The sequence below is a fragment of the Antechinus flavipes genome, chromosome 3, assembly GCF_016432865.1.
Source record: "Antechinus flavipes isolate AdamAnt ecotype Samford, QLD, Australia chromosome 3, AdamAnt_v2, whole genome shotgun sequence".
NCBI lineage: Eukaryota > Metazoa > Chordata > Mammalia > Dasyuromorphia > Dasyuridae > Antechinus > Antechinus flavipes.
The window spans coordinates 141,082,275-141,108,772 of NC_067400.1; positions in this window are offsets into that span (position 1 = coordinate 141,082,275).

The window sequence follows — 26,498 nt, forward strand, 5'->3', positions numbered from 1 at the left end:
GAAATTGAAACTATTTATAGACATATGAAAATATGCTCCAAATCATTATTAATCAGAGAAATGCAAATTAAGACAACTCTGAGATACCACTACACACCTGTCAGATTGGCTAGAATGACAGGGAAAGATAATGGGGAATGTTGGAGGGGATGTGGGAAAACAGGGACACTGATACATTGTTGGTGGAATTGTGAACACATCCAGCCATTCTGGAGAGCAATTTGGAACTATGCTCAAAAAGTTATCAAGCTGTGCATACCCTTTGATCCAGCAGTGTTTCTACTGGGCTTATACCCCAAAGAGATACTAAAGAAAGGAAAGGGACCTGTATGTGCCAAAATGTTTGTGGCAGCCCTGTTTGTAGTGGCTAGAAGCTGGAAAATGAAAGGATGTCCATCAATTGGAGAATGGTTGAGTAAATTGTGGTATATGAACGTTATGGAATATTATTGTTCTGTAAGGAACGACCAGCAGGATGAATACAGAGAAGACTGGCGAGACTTACATGAACTGATGCTGAGTGAAATGAGCAGAACCAGGAGATCATTATATACCTCAACAATGATATTGTTTAAGGATGTATTCTGATGGAAGTGGATCTCTTCGATAAAGAGAGCTTTAATTGATCAAAGATGGACAGAAGCAGCTACACCCAGAGAAAGAACACTGGGAAATGAATATAAACTGCTTGCATTTTTGTTTTTCTTCCTGGGTTATTTATACCTTCTGAATTCAATTCTCCCTGTGCAACAAGAAAACTGTTCAGTTCTGCACACATATATTGTATCTAGGATACCCTGTAACCCATTCAACATATAAAGGACTGCTTGCCATCTGGGGGAAGGAGTGGAGGGAGGGAGGGGAAAAATATTTTTTTTTAATAATTTTTTTATTGATAGAACGCATGCCAGGGTAATTTTTTACACAGTGTATTCTTTAAAAAAAACAAAACAAAACAAAACAAAACAAACAAACAAACAAAAAAAAACTCTAGTTCTCCTAGAAAAAAGGAAAAAAAAAAGAAAGAGTAGGAAAGGGGATAAAAAAAGAGAAAGCATACAGAGAGAAAATTTTGTCTTGGTCAGACACACACACACACACACACACACACACACACACACACACACCAAACGCATACAGATACTATGGACAATGGACATGTATGACAAAAATCAGTCTTTTTGTGACTTAATCAGCTAATCATGTGCTCCTTATATCTTAAAGCAAGGAACCAGAAGGTATTTCCATACCATATGAGAATGTATCCCTCATCTATTTCTAATTAAAGTCCCATTGGCCCTATAATTTCATCTGCTTAATTAGAAAATTCATGAAATTGATCAGGTATTCCCTTGATCCAAACTGCTTATATGTAAAACATGTTTACTCACATTCAGGTTTTGGTTTTCTAAAATTCCTTAAGCTCCTATCTTGATCTAGCTTTACTCCTGAATTATATCACAGAAGATTTTGAGACCTATAACTTTCAGATATGAATTCTCAAATCAGGGTAAAAGGAAATGAGTTCAGACTAAGTGTGTTATAATATATATTTCATTCTATCTATTAGAAAACTAATATAATTTATAAATAAAGTATAAATCAAAAAATAATGCTGCCTTCATTGCTTTGACATGACAGCCTGGACATCAGAGTTATATAATGAAGTGAAAAGAGTTACTATATGGGAACTAAATATTTTTGAGACAAAATGTAGTTTTGTGGTCATTTAATTCTATAAATTAGAAAATACCATTATCTTTCCAGACATTTTCTCAGTAAACAAAGCACAGAAAACATTGCCATTTAAATATCATTATCCTTACTAATCTAAGTCATTATCCCTTCAGCTTATTCATTTGAATAGGTATAGACTGTTTATTTTGGCAGAGGCAAATAAATGACATGGAAGACAGATGCATCAATAATGTGCACAAAGGTTTTTAGAAAGCTCACAAAACTGTTAGGAGATTTAGGCCTCTTCAACCTTAGGATAAAAGCATCATTTGTTTTCCCCTTTACTAAATAACTTCATTGTGCTTTACCTTGTGCAGTAATATGGCTGAGTAAGCTAATCAGAAATTATTACCCAGAGTATATGAATATATAATATATAATATATATATATATATAACTTATATATATATATGTGTGTGTGTGTGTTTATATACATGTGTGTACATATTCATACACATGTGTATATATATAAATGTATATATGCATATATGTATGAATGTGTATATAATATATCTCTTGCTATGTCTCTCTCTGTTCTTCCTGTCTCTCTCTCTCTCTTCTCTTTCTCCCTCTTTCTCACTCACTCTTTCTCCTTTTGACTAGCAAAAAAAATTAATAATTGGGGGAAGAAGACTCTAAAAAATTTCAAAATCTGAGAAAGAAGGCCAGAAATGATTCTTTGGGGACTTAGTTGGGATTATAATGTCCAGGATACCCCCACCTCTTCTATGTAGAAAGATACAGTATATATCTGCTTTATATAATTTTTTAAGAAGGCAAAAACACATTATTAAGAGTAGATTTTAAAATTATGTATGAAAAATATTCAATAGGTTTGGAAAATGTTGCATTACTCAGTATTTGCAACTCAGATTGCAGTTCATTTAGAACCTTCTAAGACACAGAAGCTGTGATATCAAGATGAAATACAGAAAGAATTGAGACCAAGAAATATTGTGATATGGAGAGAGATTCTCCAGAAAGATACAGACAGAAAAATAATTAAGTAGATAGACAGACAGATAGACAGACAGATACGTAAACAGCTAGAGACAAAATACAAAATGTATTTTATACATGTATATGTATACATATGTATGTGTTTATAAAAATAAAAGTATGCAGATACAAATGTAGATATGGATATAGAAATATGCATATAGATAGAGTTATAATGAGAAAAGTGATACTAGATTCATGGTTTCAAAGTGTTAAACATTTTTTCTCCCTCTCCTTTCTTACTCTGTTCATCTTTTAATTGTCAAGCACAAAACATAAAGTTCTTTATAGCAATGGGAAAGTAAGACACAATTAACTTCCCTATAAACTTTTGTTGTAGTGGACATAGAGGTCATATATAGAGAGTCATTCATATTTGACAAGCTTGGAGCAAAGCTGCACATGATTTGGGGAATTTTGCTCCTCTGAAAATGCTAGGTTATATTATAGCTATTTTTACTGTTCTCATTTACCTTATTTTTATTGTCTTCACTCTACTCTCTCAGGTGTTGCTTCTGAAAGCTACTCTTCTGGAATGTGTTCTTCAGAGATCTATTCTGATGGTTTTGCTGTGCTCTTTTAGGAAAAACAGATAGCTTTACTCTACGACCGGCAGAATTTCTCCTATCCCACTTCATCTCCTTCACACACACACACACACACACACACACACACACACACACACAGAATTCACTTTTTTTCTCCCTAGAATTTTGGTTCAGAAAACTCACATCAAGCTCGTTAGAAAAAAAGCAAATAATATTTTAATGGGCCTTTGCCTTCATTATAAACTGCGTGCATCTTTTATTGGTAAAAAACTAAGCTTTATCAGAGATCCTAGTTTGTGAAGGCTAACCAGTACATGTCCTAAATTTATACCTCCATAGGTCAGTCAATAATCTAGACAATAGCTATTACCCAATAACCACAATCTCTCTTAATTCTGACTTCTTTCATATTTTTAGAAATTTCTCCCAAGATACTAAAATTACAAGTAGACTATACCAAGGAGTCAAAAGCATTCTTGGCTTTGCTCACTACTAAGTGAAGTTCGGATCTTTCCATATGTAAACACTATAGGCTCTTAAAAAGATTAAGTTTGAAAGAAGTTTGAACCCTCACCTTTTGATAAAGATAATTAATTAGGTTGATAGATGATAAATGAATAGATAGATGGATAAAGAGATACCTAGATGATAGATTAGGATGAGGGAAGGGAACTGACAGTAAAGAAAATAAAGTGAATGGGGCAGCTAGGTGGTGCAGTGGATAGAGCACCACTGGTGAAGTTAGGAGGACCTGAGTTCAAATATAACCTTAGACATTTAGCACTTCCTAGCCGTGTGACCCTGGGCAAGTCACTTAACCCCAATTACCTCAGAAAAAAAAATAATTAATTAATAAATAAAACGTGCAAAAATGTAGCTGAACTGGGGCAATTAAAGACAGAAACCTCATATGATAGGTAATATTGTATGCATTGTCAAAGTAAGAAAGGACAGTAGATGTATTATAGAATCATAGAGTTTATCAAGAGAACGAGTATTTTGGATACAAAGTACCCAGGGATAGTGAATAGGACCTAGACTAAAAGAATGGGAGACAATTGGGTTGGATTGCCTATAGAACATTTAACAATCCTTTTATTAATGTTGCCATTTTCCAGCAACATTTGCACTGTTGCTTTGCAAATTTATTTATTTTTGTTTGGTTGCTGTTGTTGGTTTTTGTTTTTTGCAAAGATATTGGACTGATTAGTCATTTTTTTCCCACAGTTTTAAAGACCTACATTTTTTTTTTTTACCCTGCAGCAAATACTTATCTTTTCCCCACTAATATGCTTCCAGTGCTTCCATCTGGCTATGATTCATGGAGCTGTAGTGTTATTGGGACACAGAATTATAACTTAAAGGAATTTTCAGGGATCATTTGTTTTTAGAAGATGAAATAACAAATGTAATAATCACTGAAAAATCACTAGAGAAGCACATGCTAAGTGTAAGAAGATGTCAATATATTACTAAGAAAAAATATATAGGGAAAGTAGAGAGTAATATGTCATCATAAAGATATTTAACTTGAAATAAAACATGATTCACATAAAGAAAGGATGAGCTAGGTCAAGTACTCTGCTGTGATTAATAATGTTAAAAGATAATGAAAATATTACTAAAATATTACATTCATGCTCAAAAATAACCTATAGAAGGAAATGGGTAGATATTGCACAGGACAATAGAACATGGATAAATTGCAATTTGAATGAGTAGAGGAAGCATCCACAACTGTGAAGTTGAAATGAATCCATAGACACATTAGAGTATTATTTGATGTAAAAAAATACATAAATAAATAACTAGTCTCTATATAACAGTGACACAGAAAAGAGCAAATAAAATCCATAACAGAGATACTGGATTAACATAGTATTTCCCAAATTAATTCTGCAATACAGCATTGTATTACTTTCATTATCAATCAGCAAGCACCTCATATATCTATGGTAATATGCTAAGCATATAAAAGATAAGAAAAGGAATAAAATAATCCTTTTTGAATTTATATTCTCTCATATTTATGAATTAAAGCATTCTTGTTATAGAATACTATTCAATATAAAACATTTTAGTTTATAAAATTATACAATACAAATACTAAAGTTCTACATATTTAGCTAATTGTCATGATAGATAAAAATTTGTAAAAATGATAATAGCAACTATTATTATTTATATAATAATTCATTATATAATAATAGAATAATTCAATGCTAGGAATTATTTCAAAAATACATATCAAAAATAAAAGAACTCAACTCTATTTTCATAGTAAGAAAAATTATCTGTGCTTCTTTTTATAGTCATGTGGTTCAAGGGGTATATTACTAATAACATTGAAATTTTCTATTGGAACTCATTTCCACTCAGAGAACAAAGTTTCCAATGAACATAGTCTGAGAAATGTATGTAACTTTCTTTCTACTTTTGTTTTTGTAAAACTCTGTGGAAGTTTTTTTATGTATTTCCAAATCGTAATATTCCATTCTATAATCAAGTCATAGATGTCAAATTGACATAATTTGTCTATGGCAAGAATTTTCAAATTTAAAAATTTTTGCTCCTCCTACTTTATACCATTAAACTTAAAAGAGTTAAATTTGGCATCTGGTCTTTTTAAAAAATTAATCTAATAAGATTTTTTTTTTTTATATATTTTAGTACATGTTGATTTTGTTAAGCAAGTAGGTAGAATTTTCTTAAATTCATCTTGGTAAACATTCCATTTGTAAACTAGTAAAATATATATGAGCTTTTAAGACTTGGATCTTGTGAATTATATTGCTTTTGACAATTTTTGTTGATGGTTCAACTACAAAATAAAGATATATGATTTTATTTTAGCAAAATTAACTCCTAATACTTCTGTTCTCTTTCAGATACTTCCTTTGATGTCTCAAGTTTTAAACTATGGTTAATAATTATAGAATCTTTGATGAAACTAGGTAGTTCTAAGTGAACTAATTCATTTTGCTGTTCCACAAGCTTTCATCAATCACAAAAATATTTCTTTATGTATTTTAATTAGAATTTTAATAAAACAATACAAATTTAAAAATTAAATAAAACTGAAGTAGGGCCCCTTGCAAAATGATTTACAGAATGAAGTGGAAACATTTTTGACTTGTCAATTTAAAAGAATAGTTTTAAAGAGTCACAACTAAAATTGTAACTTCAATAAGTTGTCATGACATTTTCTTCCAATTTTGTAGGAAAAAAAATCTGCAATGTTATGAAAAAAGTCTAGTATTTCAAGGCTCCCAGTAGAATATTTTATTTACTAAGTTTTCTTCTTTAACTCCTAAGATAGAAAGCAAGAGTAAATATGAAAACTTCTAATTCATTTATACTTGTTCCTGAAGTAAAAATGCATGGATTCACAGTCAACATATCCTCATTATCATCCTACCTGATCCTGTGCGAAATAAATATTTGTGGGAAAACATAAAAACAATGAAGAGGAGGTAACGGAATGCTATTTATTACTTTAAAGAGCACAATAAAATAAGATTGAACAGCTGTGCATTTATACACAGGTTTTCAGACTTATGCTGTGGAAAACCATCTGGATTACAAATTGAAATTTTGCACTTTAAATTTAAAATATGGAACTGATACCATATTTCAGACTAGTCTAATTTTCTAACTACCCATCACCCACATTAAAATGTAAACTATTAAGAGTCCAGAGATTATCTTGCTGTTTTGTTGCTTGCATAGTTAAATAAAAGTACAACAACTCAGCAGCTGAAGATAATCTGGTCAGAAAAGGTTTATTATGAAGGGCCTGAGAGAAGATCAGTGCAAGCAGGGAGAGAACTAGAGACTAGCATATTATGCAGAGTGGGCGGGAGTGGTCTCTATGGTTAGAAAATTACAGAGATGACACTGACATAGACTGATTGCTCTGCAAAACAGTAGATCAGCAGAGAAATCAAAGCCACTTTAAAAAACACCAGAACCTAACAGGATCTGGCCTTACCCATGCAAAACCGGAAGTGATTCAGCATAGATCACAGCACAACTTTGCAGCCCCAATCTGCACTATGGGGCTTTTCCTTGGGGCAATTACAAACCTGCACAGCAAAGAGGCACAGCTCAGGGCAGCCTGTAATCTGCACAGTGGGGGGCTCAGCCTAGGGCAATAGAACTGCCACAGCACAACTTACTTTGGGGTAGAGACACTTCCCGTCTGAGCAGGGCCATTTGCTGGTCAGCAGCTAATACCCACAGCCCCACTGGGGGCTTTGGTCTTGGGTAGTTACACTTTTACTGCTTAGTCTCTAGCCTTAGGGTAGTCACTAAACCACACAGCGGGGGTTCTCCACTTTACAGAGTAAAGGTAAAAGGCTGGAGCAGAATCTATTATGCTTCAGGCAAAGTCAAAAAAGCAGGGGTAGCCATCCTTATCTCAGATCAAGAAAAAGGAAAAATTGATATAATTTAAAGAGATAAGGAAGGAAACTATACTAAAGTATAACATAGAAAGTGAAGCAATATCAATACTAAACATATATGCACCAAGTGGTATAGCATCTAACTTCCTAAAAGAGAAGTTAAGAGAGTTGCAAGAAGAAATAGACAGCAAAGCTGTAATAGTGGGAGGTCTCAACCTTGCACTCTCAGAATTAGATAAATCAAACCACAAAACAAATAATGGACTGGCCACATAGCCCTCATAATAAAAATGCACACTTACCAAAAAGACTATTTTAAGGAGAACTCTCACAAGATATGCATTCATAGAGAGGCCAGAAAAAATCAGCATAAGAATGCCACTTTTAAGGTCTCTCTGAAGAACTTTAGTATCAACTGTGAGATATAGTAAACCCAGCATAGGAAGCCTACAACAAAGAAGGCCATGTACTTCATGAACAAGCAGAATTATATAGAGATAAAATACATGTAAGTACATCATCTCAGAGATGCTTCTACTCTAAATGTTCTAATGGAAAGCTTATGCACAATTATCTGTGGAAGTGTCTTCCAAACTTATATTGGTCTGATCAGGAAAAAAAAAAGTATTCTATCTCTAATACTATTTTGGTTTTGACACCTTCAAAATAAAGGACAAATTACAAAAACTTGGCTCTCTTCATCTCCAAAAGATAAAATGATTTTCCTATTTAAGGATCTTCTTCTTCTTGGAGATGCAAGGAAAAGAATTTGAAATTTTTTTTTGGTGGTTTGTCCAAAGCAGACTAGAAATATTTTGTGGCACATTTAGCTATCTTATATTGCAACATCCATGATAAAAATGTCTTAACAGAGTAATCTGAACATAATTTTAAATTATGCATTACCATCTGTTTTAGATAATGAAACAATAGAGAAAATCTGCAAAGAGCCAGACAAGAAATTTTAAATTAAATTAACATATCATTTAATTATATGAAGACTTTAAGGCAAAGGTAGGAATAGAGAATATTAGTAGAAACATGTTCTGCAATACAGTATAGGAATATACAATGAGGGAGGTCAAAAGTTTATTGACTATTCAAAAGCCTCAACCAAAGGAAACATCTTCCCAGGTGAAAGTTGTTACATTCTTGACACTCTGATAACAATTTAAAAGAAAATATCTTTAATTTTATATGAAGAAAATGACAGCTTAATGAACAGAAAATAATTTACCAATTAAATGTCATTCATAAACTAGTAACTCAGAAGAAAAAAAAATGTCATCAAACCAGAATAAATAAATATGGGTGTGTGTGTGTGTGTATGCATGTGTTTAAATTGCATGTGGATCACAATGGAGGTAATTCCCATATGACTAATTTAAGTTAAAAGAAGAAAAGAGTTGAAAGATGGGGGAAATAAAAATAGATACATCAAAGCAGACTATTATGATTTTCTAAGGAATTTTGAATACCATAAAACCATCTCTAAAGTAAGATACCCAAAGTGTAGAAATTGCTTTAGTCAGAAACAATTAATCATATTGTCGATATTACTACTACTGCTGCTGCTGCTTGCTGCTATTATTACCATTACATCACTAGCTTGTACTTACATAGAACTTTAAGTTTTGTAAAATTTCATATATATTATCATATTTGAATCTCAATATATTTTCTAAGGGAAATATTACTAATAAAACAAGTTAGCAGAAAGCTTGATTAATAACCCAAAATTCTCTCAAAAGTATTTAAGTTTAATTTGGAAGGACAAAAATAAAAATGAAAATGAAAAATTCAGGTAAGCACATATCTAATAAAACTCATTATAACCAAAACTTGAGCAGGCCCAACATTTTATTTCTCCAGGTCTCTCCAAAGTCATCCTTCTGATCATTTCTTATAGAAAAGTAATATTCATAACATTTGTATACCATAACTTATTCAGCCATTCTTCAAGTGATAATCATCCATATATGTAATGACTGCGTATTTAAAATCAGCCAGAGTCAGGAATTCAGGTTAAGGGAAAAATCCTCAATCTTTATTGAAGTGAAGAGGTGAATAAGGATTGCGATAGCAATATGGGCAAGAAAGACTGCGATAGCAATATGGGCAGCTGCAACAGGAAGCCAGCTAACAGAGGGAGATCTGAGCTGAAAGGTCATTGCAATGGCAAAAGCAAGCAGTCTCTCCTTCCCCTTCCTTTTCCACTCCCCTGCCTCCACCCACCAAAATCGTCATTTCCTATACAACACATCAGGACTTGCACAAAGAGTGGGCGGGAGCCATTCTTTCTCCAAGCTTATATATTAATAGAGTATGATCCAATTACTATTTAGCCTCATGTGCTTGGGACCTCAGTGCATCAACTCAAGTCTCAGCCCATTACACATATACTCAGTTTCCAGTGCTCTGCTACTATAAAAAGGACTGACACAAACATCTTTGCACATATGGGTTCCCCTCCCTCATCTATGATCTCCTTGGGATACAGGTACAATAGAGACACTGATAGATCAAAGGCTATGCATAGTTTGATAACCTTTTTGGCATAACTCCACAATGCTCTCCAGAATGGTTGGATCAGTTCACAACACCATCGATAATGTTATAGTGTCCTAGTTTTTCCATTTCCCCTTTATAATGATAAAGATATAATTATCTTTTTCTATCATTTTAGCCAATCTGAGAAGTGTGTACTGGTACTTAAAAGTTGTCTTCATTTGCATTTGGCAATAGTGATTTAGAGCATTTTTTCTATATGATTAGAAATGGTTTCATTTTGTCTGAAAATTGGCTCTTCATATCCTTTGAATGTTCTTAATTTTAAGTGGAAGATGGGGTTACTATAATTATTTACTCTAATCTACACTTAGGCAGTTCTATTTATTCATCAATAAAAAGAAAACAGAGATTATTTGGTATGAGTTATGATGAAGTTGTTATAATGTCTTGCAAATGTGTTTCAAGCTATTGTTGATATGTGTATATTCAAAAACTATAAAATTTTAATTTTTTAATTATGTAATTTCTGCTGCTGCTGATATTTATATTATAAACTTTGTATCATACAATAGCAACTGATTTTTTTTTTAATTTTGGGAATTGGTAAAGTAGCAAATATAAATACACAGCACTTCTATCTTTTGAGTACACTTAATTTTTCAACATGGATGCATATCAAATTCTCAATGGTGTGTGTTATAATATCTCTAAATATTTAAGAGTTGTCCTTGCTGAAAAATTCAACAGCTTCCTAGAAAGTCTAACGTGAATGTATGTAGACATCTATACAAAGAATAAACAGCTCATATTAAAAACAAACTTTCTAGCCTTGTAATAACTATCAAAGATAATTTCCTAAAATTTTATTTCATAAAAACTTAGAGAATTATCCAAGTAAAGGCTTATGAAACTAGCCATAATTCCTAAAATCATTAAATTTCTTCTTCTATCACTAAAATGAAATTACAACTTTCCAATAAAAAGTTAGGATCATTTGTTCTGAGAATTAATGACACTAGGCAATACCAACATTGTTAATATTTGGACAGAGATTAGATGTGGGATTTCATTGTTAAGGAGAAATCTTAATTAAAGAAACTTCCTCTATCAAGGTAAACACTTTATATAAAAGTTATGGTTGTAATTTTATCTAAAACATTGAGAGATTAATTGACTTGCCCAGAAACCAGTAGATGTCACAAGTGATATCTGACCTAAGTCTTCTTTGATTTGAATTTGGCTCTCTATCTACTGTTTCTCATCATGAATATTATGGATATTACACTGACAAATTAAGCTACAAAAAAAGTGTTTAGAATTCTAAAGACAATTTTAAAATTAAAAAAAATTATATTATAAGATTCTAAATCTAAGAAAAACAGATAAGCAAATTAAGGAAAAGATCTAACCTAATAATTAGTCTCTAGGAAAAAAGTATAATCATTCATATGAACACATCTTATGTTTTTCTTGGATAATATTTGAAGCTTTATTTTCAGTGTAAAGCTTCTCAGAATTCATATTCTATAAATATAGTCTTTATAATTACAGCCTCTCTGCTGTGGCATACTTCAGATTAGATTTTAACTAAGAATGCTTATAACATTTTCATCTCTCTCTCTCTCTCTTTTTCTCTCTTTCTCTCTCTCTCTTTCTCTTTCTCTCCTCTGTGTGTGTGTGTTTGTGTGTGTGTGTGTATATATTAACATTTTCTTTTGCAAAGTCTATGCAAAAAAAAAAAATCTGGTATCTTCAAACTTCCTCCATTGTCTCCTTTCCCATCATTAGTGTTTTCTCTCTTTAATTCAAATGCAAATATTCTATTAGGTTTTATGGTATTATCATGAAAAAAAAGTTTTCTCCATGAATATCAAATAGTATTTGCTAACTAACTTCAGCATTATAATAAATTAAATAAATATATATTCTTGAAATTTGAAATATTTTATAGTGTAGGAACATCAAATAAGTATGTTATTGAAATATTTGATTTATTTAAATTACAGATTAAAATTCTTCTTTAAATTAATTTTGCTTAACTGTGTACTCAAAACAGAAAACTTATACCAACATTTTTTAAACAGTGCATACAAAATTTATGATGCTGATATAACATTTAAAACAAATAACTTAGCATTTCTTGAAGGATAAAAAATATTTTACAGCCCACAAAAATATTAACTCTGTATATAATTTAAAATGTAGAAGGCAACTGGCATAAGTACTTATCAATTTAAGGAAGTATTAGTTCTGAGTGCAATATCTTCATTATGTTAATTAATTATGGGTCATAGAGTGGTTGATTCCTGAACCTGAGTCTATACTAATTTATGTTCCTTTATTAATTTTTTAAAATAAATGCCAAAGTTGCCTTTTTCAACATCTAAAAATAAATAAATACTTGCTATTGACAAATTGCTTTCTTTTCAAAAGCTATCATTTAAAATAATATATCTGTCTGTATTTTTCTTCCATGATAAACATATTATATATAATTCATAGAAAATCAATCAACCAATAGTGATAAAACAGCCAAGGAACTGTCTTGAAAATAATGAAATAAAACTTTTTTTTTTCTTTAGGTTTCTTAAAATGCATGGATTTTCTTTTCTTTTTTCTTTTTTCTTGCTTTTGTTTATCTGTTTAGACTTTTAATAATGTCTAAATGAATGGAAATGAACTAATTCAAAAAAGGAATGAAAAAGATAGATGGATCAAAGAAAAGGGTAGTTTTTCCTATCCCAACACAGTATCTGTACATTGAAGATGCCTAATTGAGTTGTGCATATTGGAATAACCTATGTCTCTGTGGTGTCTGACTGTACAAAACATAAATCTTTTGAAAATGATATTCATAGCTTTCCGTGGATGGCAAAACAGATAAAGTTATAAAAGAAGAAAAATTTCTCACAGACTAAGAATAGCAATCAAATGCATTCAGGCAACATTAAGCGATTAATTATCAGAGCAGAGGCATGGGTCTCAAATCATGATAAGAACAAGCAGGTATTTCAAAGAATCAATGCAAAACAGGCATATCCCCTATATTATGCATGTCAAATATCACTAGAAAGCAGTTAGCCTTTATATCAATAGCAAGTGTATATCATTCATAAATCCTTGCTTTCTGAAATGAACTAAAATATACATTTGAGGGTTTAAAGTAATTTAAACAAATCAAGATATTTAAAAGAAATTCTGAATCATTATTATGGATTTCCTTTCGGGAAATTCCATTTTCTTTCTACTGTCCCCAATTCTTTAATAATATGACTAATCTTTAACCCATAAAAGTTTCAAATTAAATAAGCATTCACAATCACAATATATTTAGAATTGTTAATGTTTATTAGAAAAAGAACAACCTAGGTGTTCTTAGAACATATGTGACTCATGCTTTATATAAAAAGCAAAAAATTTAACATTTGAAATGGTATGAGAGGCTCAAATTAGTGTGTTTCTGGTGCTAGTTAAATTCACCATATACACTACAGTGAAATTCACAGTCTAAACTGCAGTTTTCTTATTAGGAGCTGGTTGTAAACTAATCATAAAATACAAGAGAAAGAATATTTACTCATTATTTTGTGCTTAGAAAAATATCACAGATACTGTGATTTCAAAAACATTAAGTATAGATTTTTGGATACTAAGGCTTCCTTTTTCTGATCATTCCCAAATTAATTTTATGACACTTTGAAAATGATCAATCTCATTCAAAACATAAATCAATTGATTTGTCTATCACAGATAAAAATGGTCTCTCTTTGCTCTAGATTATAATGATGATAGAAGAGTTCTGGTTTGTAAGTGACAAGAGTTGTGAAAGTATTAAGAGAAAAAAATAAAAAGGTTTGTCCATAAGGGAATAATGCTAAACATATTGAAGTAAATCTTGTACTCAATACCAGAAATTTCAAATAAGAGAACATTAACAATTGTCATACTGTATGCTTACTTCTCAATGTTATTAAGAAACATTTATGGCTACATGAGCTGAATATATATGAATATCCATATTTCTAGAAGTGAAATTTTGGCCAAATGGAAAAGGGAGGTACAAAAGATCATCAAGATAAATACTTTCTTAAAAGTTAGAATTAAGCAAACAAAATATGATTTACTCTATAAGAGATTAAGAAAAAAAAAGTCAAAGAAAACTAAAAGAATGAAAAATGTGAAATATGTCATTGAAAAAAAAATTTACCTGGAAAATAGATCAGGAGAAATGATTTAAAATGTATTAGTCCACTTGAAAGACACAATAAAAAATAACCTAGACATCATTTTTTTCTTTTCTTATTTTTAAATATACATTTCTTTGTGAATCATGTTGGAAGAGAAAAATAAGAACAAAAGGGAAAAACCCCAGGAGAAAAAAACAAACAGAAAAAAGAAGTGAATATAGCATATGTAGATTTACATCTAATCTCCATAGCTCTTTTTCCTGAAGTTGATGGTGTTTTCTATTGAAAGTTTATTAATATTACTTTGAATAAACATCATTTTTCAAGACACTAACTAGGAAAATATTCCTGATGTTTTAGAACAAGAGTATAAAAGAGAACTCGAAAGACTCCACCAAACAACTCCTGAAAGAGATCCCAAGATGAAAATTATATGGAATATTAAATATTGTATCCAGAAAAAAAAAGAAGTATCATAGAGCCACAGTTAGGATAATACAAAAGTTAACAGAGTTTACATTAAAGAATCAGAAGACTTGGAATATGATATTTCAGAAAGCAAAGGAGCTAGGATTATAACCAAGAATCACTTACTAGCAAAACTGAGCAATCCTTCAGAGCAAGAATAGACATTCAATAAATTAAAGGACTTTTAAGCATTCATGAAGACCAGAACTGAAGAGAAAACATTGACTTTCAAATATAAAACTCAAGATAAGTTTAAGAGGGAAATCAGGAAAGGAATCATAAAAGACTTAATAAGGCTAATCTGTTCATATTTCTCTATGGAAGGATGATACTTATTTAATTTATAAAAACCTTCTCTTTATATGAGAAGTCAGAAGGAATATGTATGAAAACTTAATCAGTCATTCCCAAACTGATTTTCATGCACAGAATATTAATATTGGTGGTGTTAAGAAATGATACAACCATTCTGGAGAACAATTTGAGATTATGGCCAAAGGGCAATCAAACTTTGATTATCCTTTCATCTAGCTGTGACACTTCATTATCTATATCCCTAAGAGATCATAAAAGAGGCAAAATGATCCATATGTGCAAAAATGTTTGCAGCAGCTTTTTTTGTGGTGGCAAGAAATTGAAATTCAATGCATGGAAACCAGTTGGGGAATGGCTGATTAAGTTTTCTTATATACATGTAGTGGAATATTATTGTCCTGTAAGAAATTATGAGCAGAGTGATTTAAGAAAAGTCTGGGAAAACTTACATGATCTGCTGCTAAGTGAGGATAGTTGAACAATGTACACAGATAAAGCAAGATGATGTAATGATCATTAATGATAGTTACCTCTTAGCAATATTGTGATCAGAGTGAATTCCAATAGGTTTGTGATGTCCACATTCAGAGGAAGAACTATAGAAACTGAATGTCAATTGAAGAATTATATTTTCACCCCATTTTGCTTCCTTGTTTGCTTTTTCTTTCTGGTGATTTCCCCCTGCTCTTCTGATTTTTATTTTTTTAATTTATCTAATATTTTATTTTTGCCAATTTGCATGAAACCAATTTTTATTAACATTTGTTTTTGAAACTTCTGAGATCCAGTTTCTCTCCCTTTCTTCCTCTGTCCTCCCATTGAAAAGGCAGACATGAAGTTTTACAAAACATTTCCATAAAAAAAAAAAATTTGTGAATAAAACATATATTCTGCCTCCCCCCACCAAAAAAAAAAAAAAAAGCTCAAGAAAAATAGAGTGAAAAAATAAAGCATGTTTCAATCTGTATTCAGACGTAATCAGTCAATTCTTTCTCTGGGTCTAGAGAGTATTTTTTCATCATTAAGTCATTTAGAGTTGTCTTGGTTCATTGTATTGCTAAGAACAGCAAAGTCATTCAGACTGATCATCCCACAACATTTTTATTACATTGTACACAGTACAATTCACTTTCCGTGAGCTCCTGAAAACCTTTCAAGTTTTTTTTTTTTTTTTTTTTTTTTTTTTTTCTGAAATCATCCTGTTTATCATTTACTATGGAACATTAGTATTCTAACCTAATCATATGCAACAATTTCACTGTTCCCCAGTTGATGGTCTTTTCCTCAATTATTAATTCTTTGCCCCAAGAAAAGGGCTGCTACAAATATTGTTGTATATATAGATCATTTCCTTTCTTTTTAATCTCTTTTTGGATATATACTGAAGTACTGTTAGTTCAAAGGACATGCATGGTATACAGCCCTTTGGCCATTGTTCTTGCCACCAAAAAAGAGCTGCTGCAAATATTTTTGCACATGTGGATCATTTTGGCTCTTTTATTACCTCTTAGGGATATAGACAGTGTAGTGTCACTGCTAGATCAAAGAATAATCAAAGTTTGATTACCCTTTGGACATAATATCAAATTGCTCTCCAGAATGATTTAATCATTTCTCAACTCCAATATTGCAGTACTGTCATAGTTTTACTATATCCCTTCTAACAATTATCATTATTTTTTTCCAATCATTTTAGCCATCCTGATAGGTGTGAGTTAGTACCTCAGAGTTCTTTTAATTCACATTTCTTAAATCAAAATGCATGTTTATATAACTATATCTTCTAAACTTCATCTAAAAATTATCTGTTCATATCCTTTGACTATTTATCAATTGAGGAATGACTGTTGTAAATTTGACTCTGTTCTCCACATAGTTTGGAAATGAGGCCTTTGTCACAAACACTGGCTATCTATTTTTTTCCAACTTTCAACTTTTCTTTTTATCTTGGCAATATTGGTTTTGTTTGTATAAAACCACTATAATTTAACGTAATCAAAATTATCCATTTTGCATTTTATAATGTTCGCTAGTTTTTCTTTGGCTATACATTTCTTTCATTATCCAAAGATCTGATGGATGAACTATCCCTTGCTCTACTAATTTGCTTATAATACTGTCCTTTATGTCAAAATCATATAACCATTTTGATCTTATTTTGTAATGAGGTATGAGATATTTATCTATATTGAATTTGTGACATACTAATTTCAAGTGTTCCCAGAAAATTTTGCCAATGGTAAATTCTTATCCCAGAATCTGGAGACTTTGAATTTTTCACATAGTAGATTACTATAGTCCTTGATTATTGTGTCTTGTATACCTAGACTATTCCATTAGTCCACCACTTTTTTTCTCATTCAGTACCAGATGATTTTGATGACATACATTATAATAGAATTTTAGGTCTGGTACTGCTTGGCCATCAGTCTTTACATTTTTTCATTAATTATTTTGATAGTCTTGACATTTAATTTTTTTCCAGATGTTATTATGCTTTCTACAAAATAGCTTTTGAGAGTTCAATTGGTATGACACTGAATAAGTACACTAATTTAGATAGAATTGCCACGAACAATTGAAATTTTTCCAATTTTTTAGATTTTTTTTTTGTGTAGAAAGAGATTTTTAATAGTGTTCATATAGTTCCTAGCTTTGTCTTGACAGATAGATTCCCCGATATTATATGTTGTCCACATTTATTTTAAATGGAATTACTCTTTCTATCTCTTGTAGCTGAACATCATTGGCAATATATAACAATGCTGTTTATCTACTGGATTTTCTTGATATCTTGCAACTTTGCTAAAAATTTAATTGTTTCTGGATATACTATGACATATTTAACATGTATAGGACTGCTTGCCATCTGGGGGAGGGGGGTAGATCAAGGGAGGTGAAAAATTGGAACAGAAGTGAGTGCAAGGAATAATGTTGTAAAAAATTACCCTGGCATGGGTTCTGTCAATAAAAAGTTATTTTAAAAAAATTTAATTGTATCTATAGTTTTTTAGTTGATTCTATAGAATTCTCTAAATATACCAAGATATGTGCAAAAAGTGACGTTTTGTTTTGTCATTGTCAAGTCTAATTCCTTCAATTGCATTTTCTTCTCATCACTAAAGCTAACATTTCTACCACAGTCTTGCATAATAATGATTATAATGGGCATTTTTGTTTCAGCTCTCTTCTTATAGGATATGTTTCTAGTTTATTCCTTGTACATATAATGTTTGCTGATGATTTTGCATAGATATTATTTCTCATTTCAATTAAAATTTCCATTTATTTTTTATGATTTCTAGTGGTTTTTATTAAGAATGGGTGCTCTATTTTTGTCAAATGCCTTTTCTGGGTGTATTGAGATAATCACGTTTTCTGTTTGTTTTGTTATTGAAATGGTCAATTATGCTAATTGTTTTCTTGATATTGAACCAGCTCTGCATTCCTGGTATAAATCTCTCTTCTTCATGATATATTATGCTGGTGATAAATTGCTATAATCACTTTGATAATTTTTTCTTAAACATTTTTATATCAATATTTATTATAGAAATTGGCATATGATTTACATTATCTGTTTTGACTCTTCCTGTTTCATATATGATCACCTTATCCATGTCATAAAGGAAATTTGGTAGGACTCCTTTTTCACTTATTTTTCCAAATAGTTGTTTAAGTGTTGGAAGAATTTGCTTATAAATTCGTCCAGCCCAGCATATTTTTTTTTCCCCATAGGGAGTTCATTGATAGTTGTTCAATTTCTTACTCTAAAATTAGACTATTTAAGTAATTTATTTTCTCTTCTGGTTTCTGGGTTATCTATATTTTTATAAATATTCATTTATTTCACTTAAATTATCAGATTTATTGGCAAAAATTGAATAATATAATTGGCATATAATTAACTATTGATTGAATTTCCTCTTCATTGTTGGAATATTCATACTTTGCATTTTTGTTGCTAGTAATTTGATTTTTCCACCCTTTTCTTCTTTCCTGTATTCTGTGAACTAGTTGCACTGGCTTTTTGTCAATTACACAAACATTATGCTCCACCTTCTATTTTGAATTCTTAACCTTACTGTGCTCCAATCCAGGGATATTCTTGTATCATAATTTTCTTGACTGAATTTAACTCTGTTGAAACCTAATCTGCTGTAAGAGATCTTTGCCAGTATCCTAGATGATAATGTCAATGTTTTTTTTTTCCCTTTCCTTTAGTTTCTATATATCATATATGCATTAAGTTTTATCCTTTATTCAAATAGGCACTCATGGAGAGAAGATACTTTTTAAAACAACTTTTTTGTATCCTCAGATTATAGTTGCTGGAAAATAGGTGCTTAATAAATGTTTGTTGATGGGTTTACTTAAAATGTAATTTATATACCTATGCATGACATAAAATAGATATCAAATTGAGAAAAATCAAGGCAAAATTGGAGAAAACACTTTTGACCTGCTTTTTTCAAATTAGTACTATATGTAGATTTAATTAATTTCTGTCTATACACTTATATTCAAGAAAAGAGTTATGGGATTTTTCAGTCAATTGGATAAATCTAGATAATCCATTTTTAAATCCCTCTTTATCCTTGGAAGTATGAGTAGACTTTTGGGATTTGTATTTTCCAAATAGTTGTCTTAATTCTCCCTTTAACTTTTCCTCCATGGTCCAAGCCAAAAGATCAAATGATTAAATATACATGGTATTACAAAAGAATATACTCTAGTTTAAAATGCATAATTACATTAAATAATTTTAATTTGTTTTTAATATGATCAGCATAAAGTCATAATTTTATAATTGGAATGAAATGGCATCTAGTTCAAATCTATTCATTTCTTAGTTTTATATTTAAAATTATTTTATTACTATGAATTTAGCAATATCAATAAACATCAACAGTACTATAAACAAATGACAAAGAGGTTGTTACATGAAATCCAAAAATCACTATATACACCTTATTTTAAATTTATATGGTGTGTGTGTGTGTGTGTGTGTGTGTGTATACACATACAATTTGCAATTAATTATAAAGCTTTTTTTTTTACTTTTTTCATGATTCCTTAAGCTCCTTTTGATGTTTTCTATTTATTTTTTTCGAATTCTTCACTGAACCATTTCATCCTTATATTTTCTTTCTTTCTTTTGTCATATTGATCATTTTTATTTGTCTATCTTTCATAAAATCAATTCCTAGTTTTGGACCTCAGAGTTATCTAGGTGTGAATCAGCATCAGTCCTTTTGAGTAGTGGTTAGTCATTTTCATTATCTTTCAAATATATGATTCTTTAAAATATATTTGAATCATTTTTTCTCACCTGATTATGCATCAGTACATACAATGTTTTCCCAGATTTCCCTGAAACTCTAAATTGCATTTTTCCCTATGGTGCAATGATATTCCAATAGAGCCATTTATTTAGTCATTCCCTAATTGGTGTGTACATTTTTAGTGTCTACTACCTCTGTACAACAAAATAATTGCTGCTTTGAATATATAACATACCCTCTCTCCTAGGGCCAGGCACACTACAACTTCTATTATACTTCTATAGAAGAGTTACTTCTATAGTAATCTGATCACTTGTGGGTTGTTTTATTCCCCCACCATTTGACTATGCTTCCATCACCTGTACTTCTCTGTTTTTTAGTGTTCCTGCAACTAGCCCTATTTTTATTTAATCACTTATATTCATATATGTTTTTAAAAAGAGAAAATTATCACTGATATAGCACAAACAATTCTCCTTAACTCAAATGTCATACTATTCCAAACTCTGAGGCCCAAACTATTGGTTTAAAACCTGAAAGACATTCCAAGAAAACATTCTTTGCTTCTTAGGTCATCAGTAGTATGCTACGTATGTAATGTAGCCTGTACTCTACTCCAAAATTATCCCAACCAATTAAAACTCCAAGTTCAATATGATTTTTTGTCATAAGCTGGGCTAACATATCATCAAATAAAATTAAATAAAGACAATACAGAAAAGGAAATATAGAAACTGACAAAGAAATTCTTGAGAAGCTAATATTCTTCATTATATATTTACTCGATTCAAAAAAATGGACAATTATAAAATGCCTACAAATTGTCAACAGTATCTTCAAGTAGCATCACACTTATACATCATCATAATACTCCTGGAAGTCAACTTTTCAGGTTCTTCATTGGGGAGACTGTATAAGATGAGCAAACTGATAGAGTCTGTGCATGTGCCATATCTCCATTAAAATATTTTTGCATTAACTAATATTTTCTTTGCTTTTGCTCTTTTTAGATACATTCCAAGGAATTATATCTCTGAGTCTAATTCAATTGAAAATCCTACTTAAAGGAATTTGCTTAATCAAAAGTATACTAATCAAACTAGCATAAAATTATTTTATATATTTATTTTAAATTGCAATTCACATGGATGCAAAAGATCAACAATCCATTTAATTGTTTTTTTTTAATTTTTATTTAATAATTACTTTATATTGACACTCATTTCTGTTCCAAATTTTTTTTCCCTCCCTCCCTCCACCCCCTTCCCTAGATGGCAAGCAGTCCTTTATATGTTGGATATGTTGCAGTATATCCTAGAAACAATATATGTTTGCAGAACCGAACAGTTCTCTTATTGCATAGGGAGAATTGGATTCAGAAGGTATAAATAACCCGGGAAGAAAAACAAAAATGCATATAGTTCACATTCGTTTCCCAGTGTTCTTTCTTTGGGTGTAGCTGCTTTTGTCCGTCATTTATCAATTGAAACTCAGGTCTCTTTGTCAAAGAAATCCACTTCCATCAAAATATGTCCTCATACAATATCGTTGTCAAAGTGTATAATGATCTCCTGGTTCTGCTCATTTCACTTAGCATCAGTTCATGAAAGTCTCGCCAGTCCTCTCTGTATCCATCCTGCTGGTCATTTCTAACAGAACAATAATATTCCATAACATTCATATACCACAATTTACCCAGCCATTCTCCAATTGATGGGCATCCATTCATTTTCCAGTTTCTAGCCACTACAAACAGGGCTGCTACAAACATTTTGGCACATACAGGTCCCTTTCCCTTCTTTAGTATTTCTTTGGGATATAAGCCCAATAGAAATACTGCTGGATCAAAGGGTAGGCACAATTTGATAATTTTTTGGGCATAATTCCAGATTGCTCTCCAGAATGGTTGGATTCGTTCACAACTCCACCAACAATGCAATAGTGTCCCAGTTTTCCCGCATCCCCTCCAACATTCATCATTATTTTTTCCTGTCATCTTAGCCAATCTGACAAGTGTGTAGTGGTATCACAGAGTTGTCTTAATTTGCATTTCTCTGATCAATAATGATTTGGAACACTCTTTCATATGAGTGGTAATAGTTTCAATTTCATCCTCTGAAAATTGTCTGTTCATATCCTTTGACCATTTATCAATTGGAGAATGGCTTGATTTCTTATAAATTTGAGTCAGTTCTCTATATATTTTGGAAATGAGGCCTTTATCAGAACCTTTAACTGTGAAAATGTTTTCCCAGTTTGTTGCTTCCCTTCTAATCTTGTTTGCATTAGTTTTATTTGTACAAAGGCTTTTTAATTTGATGTAATCGAAATTTTCTATTCTGTGATCAGTAATGGTCTCTAGTTCATCTTTGGTCACAAATTTCTTTCTCCTCCACAAGTCTGAGAGATAAACTATTCTATGTTCCTCTAATTTATTTATAGTCTCGTTCTTTATGCCTAGGTCATAGACCCATTTTGATCTTATCTTGGTATATGGTGTTAAGTGTGGGTCCATGCCTAATTTCTGCCATACTAATTTCCAATTATCCCAGCAGTTTTTATCAAATAATGAATTCTTTTCCCAGAAGTTAGGGGCTTTGGGTTTGTCAAACACTAGATTGCTATAGTTGACTATTCTGTCTTGTGAGCCTAGCCTTTTCCACTGATCCACTAATCTATTTCTTAGCCAATACCAAATGGTTTTGGTGACTGCTGCTTTATAATATAATTTTAGATCAGGTACAGCTAGCCACCTTCAATTGATTTTTTTTTTTTTTCGTTAATTCCCTTGAGATTCTCGACTTTTTATTGTTCCATATGAATTTTGTTGTTATTTTTTCTAGATCAATAAAATATTTTCTTGGAAGTCTGATTGGTATAGCACTAAATAAATAGATTAGTTTAGGGAGTATTGTCATCTTTATTATGTTCGCTCGGCCGATCCAAGAGCACTTAATATTTTTCCAATTATTTAAGTCTGACTTTATTTGTGTGGAGACTTTTTTATAATTTTGCTCATATAATTCCTGACGTTCCCTTGGTAGATAGATTCCCAAATATTTTATGGTATCAACAGTTATTCTGAATGGAATTTCTCTTTGTATCTCTTGCTGTTGGGTTTTGTTGGTGATGTATAAAAATGCTGAGGATTTATGGGGATTTATTTTGTAGCCAGCTACTTTGCTAAAATTATGAATTATTTCCAATAGCTTTTTAGTAGAATCTCTGGGGTTCTCTAGGTATACCATCATATCATCTGCAAAGAATGATAGTTTGGTTTCCTCATTGCCTACTCTAATTCCTTTAATATCTTTCTCGACTCTTATTGCCAAGGCTAGTGTTTCTAATACGATATTAAATAATAATGGTGATAGTGGGCAACCTTGCTTCACTCCAGATCTTACTGGGAAAGGTTCCAGTTTTTCCCCATTGCATATGATGCTTACTGATGGTTTTAAATATATGCTCCTGACTATTTTAAGGAAAAGTCCATTTATTCCTATGCTCTCAAGTGTTTTTATTAGGAATGGATGTTGGATTTTATCAAATGCTTTTTCTGCATCTATTGAGATGATCATATGGTTTTTGTTTGTTTGGTTATTGATATAGTCAATTATGCTAATAGTTTTCCTAATATTGAACCAGCCCTGCATTCCTGGTATAAATCCTACTTGGTCATAGTGTATTATCCTGGTGATGATTTTCTGTAATCTTTTTGCTAATATTTTATTTAAGATTTTAGCATCAATATTCATTAGGGAGATTGGTCTATAATTTTCTTTCTCTGTTTTCAGCCTACCTGGTTTAGGTATCAGTACCATGTCTGTGTCATAAAAGGAGTTTGGTAGGACTCCTTCAATCCCTATTTTTTCAAATAGTTTATATAACATTGGAGTTAATTGTTCTTTAAATGTTTGGTAGAATTCACATGTAAATCCATCTGGTCCTGAGGATTTTTTCTTAGGAGTCGATTGATAGCTTGTTCTATTTCTTTTTCTGAGATGGGACTGTTCAGGATATTTACTTCTTCCTCTGTTAGTTTGGGCAAGCTATATTTTTGGAGGTATTTTTCTATTTCATTTAAGTTGTCAAATTTATTGGCATAAAGTTGGGCAAAGTAACTCCTGATTATTGCTCTAATTTCCTCTTCGTTAGTGGCGAGTTCTCCCTTTTCATTTTTAAGACTAACAATTTGATTTTCCTCTTTCCTTTTTTTAAGCAGATTTACTAAGGGTTTGTCTATTTTGTTGGTTTTTTCATAGAACCAACTCTTAGTTTTATTAATCAATTCAATAGTTTTTTTACTTTCAATTTTATTGATCTCACCTTTTATTTTTAGAATTTCAAGTTTAGTGTTTGACTGGGGGTTTTTAATTTGTTCCTTTTCTAGCATTTTTAATTGCAAACCCAATTCATTGACCTTCTCTTTCTCTATTTTATACAAATAGGCCTCTAGAGATATGAAATTTCCCCTTATTACCGCTTTGGCTGCATCCCATACATTTTGGTATGATGTCTCATTATTATCGTTTTCTTGGGTGAAGTTATTAATTATGTCTATGATTTGCTGTTTCACCCAATCATTCTTTAGTATGAGATTATTTAGTTTCCAATTATTTTTTGGTCTATTTTCCCCTGGTTTTTTGTTGAATGTAATTTTCAATTCATCGTGGTCTGAAAAGGATGCATTTATTATTTCTGCCTTACTGCATTTGAGTTTGAGGTTTTTATGTCCTAATATATGGTCAATTTTTGTATAGGTTCCATGAACTGCTGAAAAGAAAGTGTATTCCTTTCTGTCTCCATTACATTTTCTCCAGAGATCTATCATATCTAACTTTTCTAGTATTCTATTTACCTCTTTGACTTCTTTCTTATTTATTTTGTGGTTTGATTTATCTAATTCTGAGAGTGCAAGGTTAAGATCTCCCAATATTATAGTTTTACTGTCTATTTCTTCTTGCAGCTCTCTTAGTTTCTCTTTTAAGAATTTAGATGCTACCCCACTTGGTGCATATATGTTTAATATAGATAGTGCTTCATTATCCATGCTACCCTTTAGCAAGATACAGTGTCCTTCCTTATCTCTTTTAATTAGGTCAATTTTTGCTTTAGCTTGATCTGAGATCAGGATGGCTACCCCTGCTTTTTTGACTTCACCTGAAGCATAGTAGATTTTGCTCCAACCTTTTACCTTTAACCTGCATGTATCTCCCCGCTTCAGGTGTGTTTCCTGTAAACAACATATTGTAGGATTCTGGCTTTTAATCCATTCTGCTAACCGCTTCCTCTTTATGGGGGAGTTTACCCCGTTCACGTTTATGGTTAGAATGACCAATTCTGTATTACTTGCCATCTTGTTAACCCCGGTTTATGCTTTTCTCCCTTCTTCCCCTTTCCCCCCCCTTCCCAGTATTAAGCTTGTGAGCACCACTTGCTTCTCACAGCCCTCCCTTTTTAGTATCCCTCCCCCCACCTTAGAGTTCCTCCCCCTATCTTACCCCTTTCCCTCCCAGTTCCCGTATTCCCTTCAGCTTAGCTTATTCCTTCCCTTTTCACTTTTCCCTTCTCATTTTTCAATGAGGTGGGAGAAGCTAAACCATAGATTGAATATGTCTTAAGATTTTTCACTTAAAGCCAATTCTGAAGGCAGTAAGATACCCACTATATTCATCCCCCTCCATTCTTTCTCTCAGATATAATAGGTTTCCTATGCCTCTTCATGAGATGTACTACCCCCACTTTACCCTTTTTCTGATACAATGTCCTTTCCACATCAATTTCTAGAACAAGGTATACATGTATTCTTTATACATCTATATAGTCAAAATATAGTTCCCAAGATTAATCTTTACCTTTTTAGATTTCTCTTGAGTTCTATATTTGTAGATCAAACTTTTTGTTAAGTTCTGGTTTTTTCATCAGAAATAGATGAAATTCGCTTACTTTGTTGAATGTCCATCTTCTTCCCTGGAAAAAGATGCTCATTCTTGCTGGGTAAATATTTTTGTTTGCATACCAAGTTCCTTAGCCTTTCAGAAT